The following is an 8,556-nucleotide window of genomic DNA, read 5'->3' as shown; positions in this document are numbered from 1 at the left end:
GCTGTACTCAATCTCAACTCTGTCCCCATCGCAGTCTGCAATCCTTCCCAAAAATGAGAAGTAAATCGAGGATCTCTATCAGATATAATAGACACTGGAATCCCATGCAGTCGTACAATCTCTCGTATATACAAGTGTGCCATCGTCAAGTACGTACTACTCATGCTATAGGGTATAAAATGTGCAACTTTCGTCAATCGATCAACAATCACTCAAATAGCATCAATAGTTTCAGTGCTTCTTGGCAAATGAGTCACAAAATCCATCGATATGTGCTCCCATTTCCAAGTCGGTACTTCTAAACTCCTCAAGTCACCTCCCGGCCTTCTCCTTTCAGCTTTGATTTGTTGATAATTGAGACATCGACGTACAAAATCAATCACATCACGTTTTATTCCCTTCCACCAAAACTGAGAGCGTAGATCCTCATACATCTTCTTGCCACCAGGGTGGATAGAATATCGACTACAATGTGCACGTCGCAACAGACCCTAGCGCAACTCAGATGCATCAGGAACTACCCATCTATCTTTCATCCTCAAACTGCCATCATCAGCCACTCTAAAACAAGTATCTTGTTTCCGAGAAACCAACTCCTTCCACCGCTGAACTCTCTCATCTGTCATCTGTGCATCACGAATACAATCATATATATCTGGTTCAGCTAATAAGGTAGATACCTGGATAGGAGTCGTCGAGATATCAAAATCATATCCCAAGGAACAACAAGACATCATCATAGCTGATAAACGACTCACATCCTCTGCAGTACAACTCACTTTACGGCTCAGTGCATCAGCTGTAAGATTGGCTCGACCAGGATGATATTCAATATCACAATCATAATCCTTCAACAAATCTAGCCATCGTCTCTGTCTCATATTCAACCCGGCCTTGTTTCGTGTGGTTTCAGCTGTCTCGAGGCATATGCCACAACATGTCGATCCTGCATCAAAAAACATCCTAAACCATGTAATGATGCATCAGTATAAACAACAAACCTCTCGTTTTATGTAGGAATTGATAACACTGGTGCAGTCATCTGTCGGTGCTTCAACTCCTGAAAACTCCTCTCACATGCTTCAGACCACTGAAATCGCACACCTTTCTGGGTCAACTGTGTCAAAGGTATAGCAATCTTTGAAAATCCTTCTATAAATCGACGATGATAGCCTGCTAAACCCAAGAAACTACGGATCTCAGGTACAGATGTAGGTGCAAACCACTGTAACACAGCTTCAACCTTCGTTGGATCAACTGAAATCTCATCTCTCGATATAACATGACCCAAGAAGACCACTCGATCCAACCAAAACTCACACTTACTGAGTTTGGCATACAACTGTCTATCTCGCAACACCTGTAACACTGAACGCAAGTGCCCTGCATGCTCAGCCTCACTCCTGGAATATATCAATATATCATCAATAAACACAATAACAAATCGATCGAGATAAGGTTGAAATACCCTATTCATCAAACTCATGAACACAGCTGGAGCATTCGTCAACCCAAACGGCATAACCAAAAACTCATAATGCTCATATCTAGTCCTGAATGCTGTCTTCTGGATATCCTCCTCTCTAACTCGTATCTGATGATATCCTGACCTCAAATCAATCTTCGAATATACCGAGGTTCCCTGCAACTGATCAAACAAATTATCAATACGAGGGAGGGGATATTTATTCTTAATCGTTACCTTATTCAGCTGTCGATAGTCAATACAAAGCCGCATCGTTCCATCTTTCTTTATCACAAATAAGACTAGTGCACCCCAAGGCGATACACTAGGGCAAATGTATCCCTTGTCCAACAAGTCCTGCAACTCGGCTTTCAACTCTCTCAACTCTGCTGGTGCCATTCTGTAAGGAGTACGAGAAATAGGGGAAGTACCTGGCATCAACTCAATCCCAAAATCCATCTCACGAACTGGTGGGAAGCCTGGAATCTCATCAGGAAATACATCGGCAAACTCAGCAACTACTGGTATCTTCTCTATTCCCACCTTCTTCTTCTTCTCTGTCACATCTACAGCATAAATAAGATAACCCTCATGTCCATGCTCCAATAACCGAGACATCCGGATAGCAGATACCAACAGAACACGGGGACGAGAACCCTTCCCATAAAATGTCCAACGCTCTTTCTCATCTGTATAAAAGTATACTACCCGCTGATAACAATCAATCGTCGCATCATATCTCTTCAGCACATTAATTCCCACAATACAATCAAAATCAGTCATCTCTAGAATAATCATATCAGATCTCAGCTAATAGCCCTCATAAGAAATAATATCATCTGATATCATAGATACAACTGATATATCAACTCCAGAAGGTGTCGAAACAGAAAGAGGCATAGACAATGGAGACGAGCGCATATGATGCTCAACCACAAACCTCTTCGATATAAAAGTGTGCGAGGCACCATTATCAATAAGAATATAAGCAGGATAAGAACACAAATAACACTTACCCGCTATCATCTCCTCTCGTGCCTCCTCTGCCTGCTCCCGGGTCAAAGCATACACCTGTGCCTGAGGCAGACCAGCTCCCTGCATACGTGGCTGTCCTCCAGAAGGTCCCGGTGTAGACTGCTGAGGTTGTCGTCCTCCTCTCCCTGAGGATCTACCTCTATCACTACTGGGCTCTCGATGTCCATCACGACTAGGACACTGTCTGGCTATATGGCCCACACCGCCACACTCAAAACATGTGATCTCGGTTTGTGTACATTGTCTGATCAGATGAGGTCCCCCACAACGAAAACATCTCATTGCTTTAGACTCTCCTCTCTGCCCCTGAACAGACTGAGAACTGCCCCCACGACTCTCAACACGTCGTGAATCAAATCGACGCTTCCCAGATGATGCTGAAGAAGAAGATGAACCCTTCTGATATTTAAAAGACTGTCCATGTGGTCGCAATGACTCCCTAGTCGGCTCTGATAATCGTTCCTGAGCCCCATACTCCTGCATCACCAACTCAGCTATCTCAGCCCTCGTCACTGCATCCTCAAATGATACCGGGTTGTTTGACTGCACACGATCAAATAAACTTCAACCCTTTCAAGAAGTGCCTCATCTTAGCATGAATATTTGTAGCAATATGTGGCACATATTTCAGCAATGCAGAATACCGAGACTCATACTCAGCAACAGACATACTGCCCTGTCTCAAATCCTCGAATTCTTTCTCTTTCTTCTGTCTGGCTGCTATAGAAAAATACTTATCAAGAAAACGAGAGCGAAACACATCCCAATCAACAGTACGACCCTGAGCTCTCAATCCGGCCTCAATCGTCTGCCACCACAATAGTACATTCCTCGAAAGCTGAAATGTAGCCAATCGTAACCAAGCAGACCTAGCACACGGAGCGGTCACAAATATCTGCTTTATCCTCTCAATCCACTCCTCTGCTCGCTCACCAGTCTCAGAGCTATCAAATCTCGGTGGAAGATAACTGCTGAACTGTGCCAAAGTCAACTCACCAGGCAATAAAGGCTGATCTGCAGGTGCCTGTCCCATAGGAGGAGGTGGCAATGGATTCATCTGTCCAAACCCACTGTCAACCTCATCTGTTTCCTCGTGTGGATGTACCTGTTCTCTAGCTGCCATCACTGGAAATCAAATTGTTAATCATATCATTTAACAATTACAATCTAGTAATTATCATCACACCTTTCGCACGAAAGCACACGCAGCTAAAGAACAATCAATCATATCGAAAAATCATCAATAAACAAGTCAAATGCACAGACACACGCAGATAATATCGTCATCCAACTCCCTCATCACAAACCCAACTCCTAACCATCCCAGACATCTAACATATGCTCTGATACCACCAATGTGGCGCCCCAAACCTCGTCACGTAATCATACAACATGTGACGTCATATTCATAAAAATTTTCTTTTCGACGACGTAATAATATAATGCATATACGACAAAATAATGTCATCACCACACTATCTACGTCAGTGTAGCAGAAACAGTATAATAAATACATACACAACAACTCAAATAAGACAATAAGCTATACTGTTTCTATCTACTATCAACTACAGGACTGTTTGACTAGACACACGTAGTACTTCACCATTATCCTGTCTCATGGCATAGTCCTGTAACATGTCCAACAGAAACAGCCCCCAAAGGGTGAGCATATACAACAATCATCATCGTAATACATAACAGTTATATTAACAACAACATAAGATATAACTGAAATGATAACAGAAATATCCCTTTTGCCGTTTCTGGACAATCAACCATCAACAACCTCAACAACATTACACTGCAACAATAACATCGACGATACGTCGCACCCCAACTCCGGCGACAGCAATATCGTCGAACGAACAACAACATCGACGATACGTCGCACCCCAACACCGGCGACAGCAATATCGTCGAACGAATAACATCAACGATACGTCGCACCCCAACTCCGGCGACAGCAATATCGTTGAACGAACAACATCAACGTGACGTCTCCCAACAACGACAGCCAACAACATCGACAATAATAAACAACAACATATATAATATCAAATCACCCATATCCAGTGATTTACCATCGTTCAACACAATAGTATTCATCAATACGAAACAATAACAACATATGCGTATACGTCAACACGTACATGATAATCGAGTATATATATCAAATCTGGCTACTTCTTTGATCCCGAGGCTTGAATGTATCTAAATAATTCAACAATAATTATTAGATCATTGTCACCGTATCAACACAGTTATAACAGCCTCAATATATAACATCAAATAGCCCAACAACAATTAATTGAACAAAATATAAAACTCGATTATAAATTATTATCGCTCAACAATTTAATATTCTGGTGTATTTAATTCACAATACTACCATCAAATACACCCTAATTAATTTAACATCAAATAATAGGCTATTTTACAACATCTGTTAAATTGCGAAAACTTTATATCAACGTATAGCCTATACTTCGTAGACTCCAAATATATAATCAGAATTAATAACAGCTGACAAACAACTCACCAATTTCAATTCAACGATTAAAAATCCTTAATTATAACAGATTAGGAATAATTCAAAACAACATCACTATAATCATCTCTACTTCGTTAAAATCATACACTATTCAACAATCTTTAATTTGAGTATGATTTAACAATTTATCGGATTTATTCCAAAAATCGACGAATTTCAGTGGATTGCTTCTGCGGAAGGTTTGATGAATTCTCCATTTTTTATATTCTTTCCTCTGAGAAAAAGAGAAATTATTTGGAGAAACGATGGTATATTATACCGATGAAACAAACGCTACAAAATCTATGTGAATGGTGTGAGGATGCAATGCAAATCCACCATATATAAACACACCATTGCAGCACAAAATGCATGGGTGTCATTAATTACCACCATCCATTTTGTCATCATTCCTTTGCATGAGATGTTTCTCCCCCTTATTATATATTACATGATACATGAAAAATTCTATCAATATATTACGTACTCATATGGTAAAAATTTGATTAATATCGAAAATATACACTAATCCGAAATTTTTTGTCGACTTGTATATTATTTCAATTGTACGGCGAATATTTAATTTTAGCGTATACTTCGATCCAGACAAATTAGATAAAACTTCCTAAAATATATGGATTCTTTAATTATTAAATTATGAATTCAATCATGCTTTTAAATCTTTTTAAATTTTATGGGATTCCTATAAATTATAAATTTGCGTTAGTTTGTATTTATCCTAGAGGAAAGCTATTTTATTGTTGTATAAATTCATGCTTATTCCTCTCACCAACAGTATTAATTTACCAACAAAACTATTAATTTTTTTTTATATAAAAATATTACATAAATAATGTTTTAAAATCAAACATAAACATGTAAATAATCTTTCTTGGACTTCAAGAAGTGCAACTCAATATGGTATGGACTCATAAAGATAAAAAAAAATAATAAAAATAAAAAGAATGCAAACAAAAGAATAGCGAATACAACAGTAAATAAGTACACATTTTAATTAATTTGTTTTCTTTTTTGAAATCCTAATATAGCGGTGGAGAGAACTCGAGCTCGAGTCTATGTACTGTGAATTCCAAGTGAGAACAATGAGCCAAGCGCCCGGTTTCATTAATTTGTTGATAATATACATGAATAGTCAAATTCATTGTTTCATATTGAAGATTGAAGACCATTGCTGCATTGGAATTGAGAAGCTTAGCTTTTAGGAAGAAAGCTTCCATCTTCACAAAATTAATGATTATGAATCACACAGATTAACTGCCATGCAAAAAGAGATACGATAATTATTATCTTTTATGAAAATATAAATTTTTGTATCTCTTATAATTATTATTTTGTAAATTACAATGTTTGTGTGGCGCCCCAAACCTCGCCACGTAATCATACAACATGTGACGTCATATGCATAAAAATTTTCTTTTCGACGACGTAATAATATAATGCATATACGACAAAATAATGCCATCACCACACTATCTACGTCAGTGTAGCAGAAACAGTTTAATAAAGACACACATACAACTCAAATAAGACAATGAACCATATTGTTTCTATTTACTATTAACTACAGGACTGTTTGACTAGACACACCTAGTCCTTCACCACTATCCTGTTTCACGCATAGTCCTGTAAACTGCCCAACAGAAACAGCCCCCAAAGGGTGAGAATATACAACAATTATCATCGTAATACATAACAGTTATATTAACGACATAAAATATAACTGAAATCATAACAGAAATACCCCCTTTGCCGTTTCTGGACAATCAGCCAACAACAATCTCAACAACATCACAATGCAATAACATGGACGATACGTCGCACCCCAACACCGGCGACAGCAATATCGTTCGAACAAATAACAACATCGACGATACGTCGCGCCCCAACACTGGCGACAGCAATATCGTCGAACGAATAACAACATCAACGATACGTCGCACCCCAACTCCGGCGACAGCAATATCGTTGAACGAACAACATCAACGTGACAACATCAACGAGACGTCTCCCAACAACGATAGTCAAAAATATCAACAATAATAAACAACAACAAATATAATACCAAATCACCCAATTCTGGTGATTTATCATCGTTCAACACAATAGTATTCATCAATACTAAACAATAACAACATATGCTCGTACGTCAACACGTACCTGATAATCGAGTATATATACAATCTGGCTATTTCTTTGATCCTGAGGCTTGTGATTTATCTAAATAATTCAACAATAATTATCAGATCATTGTCATCGTATCAACACAGTTATAACAGCCTCAATATATAACATCAAACAGCCCAACAACAACAATTAATTCAACAAAATATAAAACTCGATTATAAATTTGTATTGTTCAACAATTTAATATTCTGGTGTATTTAATTCACAATACTACCATCAAATACACCCTAATTAATTAACTTCAAATAATAGGCTATTTTACAACATCCGTCAAATTACGAAAACTTTATATCAACGTGTAGCCTATACTTCGTAGACTCCGAATATATAATCAGAATTAATAACAACTGACAAACAACTCTCAAATCTCAATCCAACGATTAAAAATCCCTAATTATAATAAATTGGGAATAATTCAAAATAACACCACTATAATCTTCTCTTCTTCGTTAAAATCATACACTACTCAACAATCTTCAATATCAGTATGATTTAACAATTTATCAGATTTATTCCAAAAATAGACGAATTTCAAATATCATCAAAACTATAAAATTTATACCTCAAATCGAAGACCTCGTGTCAACGATCCCAGAACTGAAGTCGATTCGTCGATTAGATAAACCGATAAGTCGCACGATCGAAAAGAAAATCAAAATGTTATTTCTTTCTCTCCTCTCTCGCCTGTTCGTGCGTCTGTTGCTTGCGGTGGATTGAATCCTCAATTTTTCTTTTCTTTTTTATTTATTTTTTTTAATTTTTTTAATATTATATTATATTATATTAATAAAATAAAATAATATAATATAATATATAATATTTAACATTTTAATATCGGTACATCCATTTGGATCAGTCAAACGATCAAGTTTTTCAAAACTCAAAACATGGAACTTCTATATCTTTGAGTTTTCTACGTTATATCCAAATCTCACATCATTTGGACTTCATATAACCAACATATGTCATATTTCATTTTTTAAAAATCATTAATTATTTAGTGATCTCACATTAGTAAATCAACAAATTGTGATATTTACTTCAAGCATTACATTTCTACCCCCCTTAAATGAATTTCGACCCCGAAATTAATCAACAACAGTAATAACATGCATAAATAAAAGATACGTCATACCATCAGAATAAGTAGGGGTAGAGCTCCCTCATATGCCGCTCTGTCTCCCAAGTGGCCTCTTCGACACCTCTATGTTCCCACTGAACCTTCACCATCGGTATAAGCTTACTACGAAGCTTCCGTTCAGATCGATCCAAAATACAAACTGGTCTCTCAACATAAGACACGTCAGGATCTAACTGA

At 37.4% G+C, this 8,556-nt stretch overlaps 1 long non-coding RNA gene across 1 annotated transcript; it reads right to left on the bottom strand.

Annotated features, from left to right (window-relative positions):
- Positions 1-3,111: 3,111 nt before the first annotated feature.
- Positions 3,112-7,914, bottom strand: LOC142519784 (uncharacterized). Its single transcript, XR_012813799.1, has 3 exons — positions 7,801-7,914; positions 7,212-7,271; positions 3,112-3,625 (listed from the first exon to the last, which is right to left on the bottom strand). It is a non-coding gene; the product is annotated as an uncharacterized LOC142519784 (long non-coding RNA).
- Between the last annotated feature and the right edge of the window lie 642 nt (positions 7,915-8,556).

Source organism: Primulina tabacum, chromosome 1 (genome assembly GCF_025594145.1).
Source record: "Primulina tabacum isolate GXHZ01 chromosome 1, ASM2559414v2, whole genome shotgun sequence".
Classification (NCBI taxonomy): Eukaryota; Viridiplantae; Streptophyta; class Magnoliopsida; order Lamiales; family Gesneriaceae; genus Primulina; species Primulina tabacum.
This window is presented reverse-complemented; position numbering and strand designations above follow the sequence as displayed.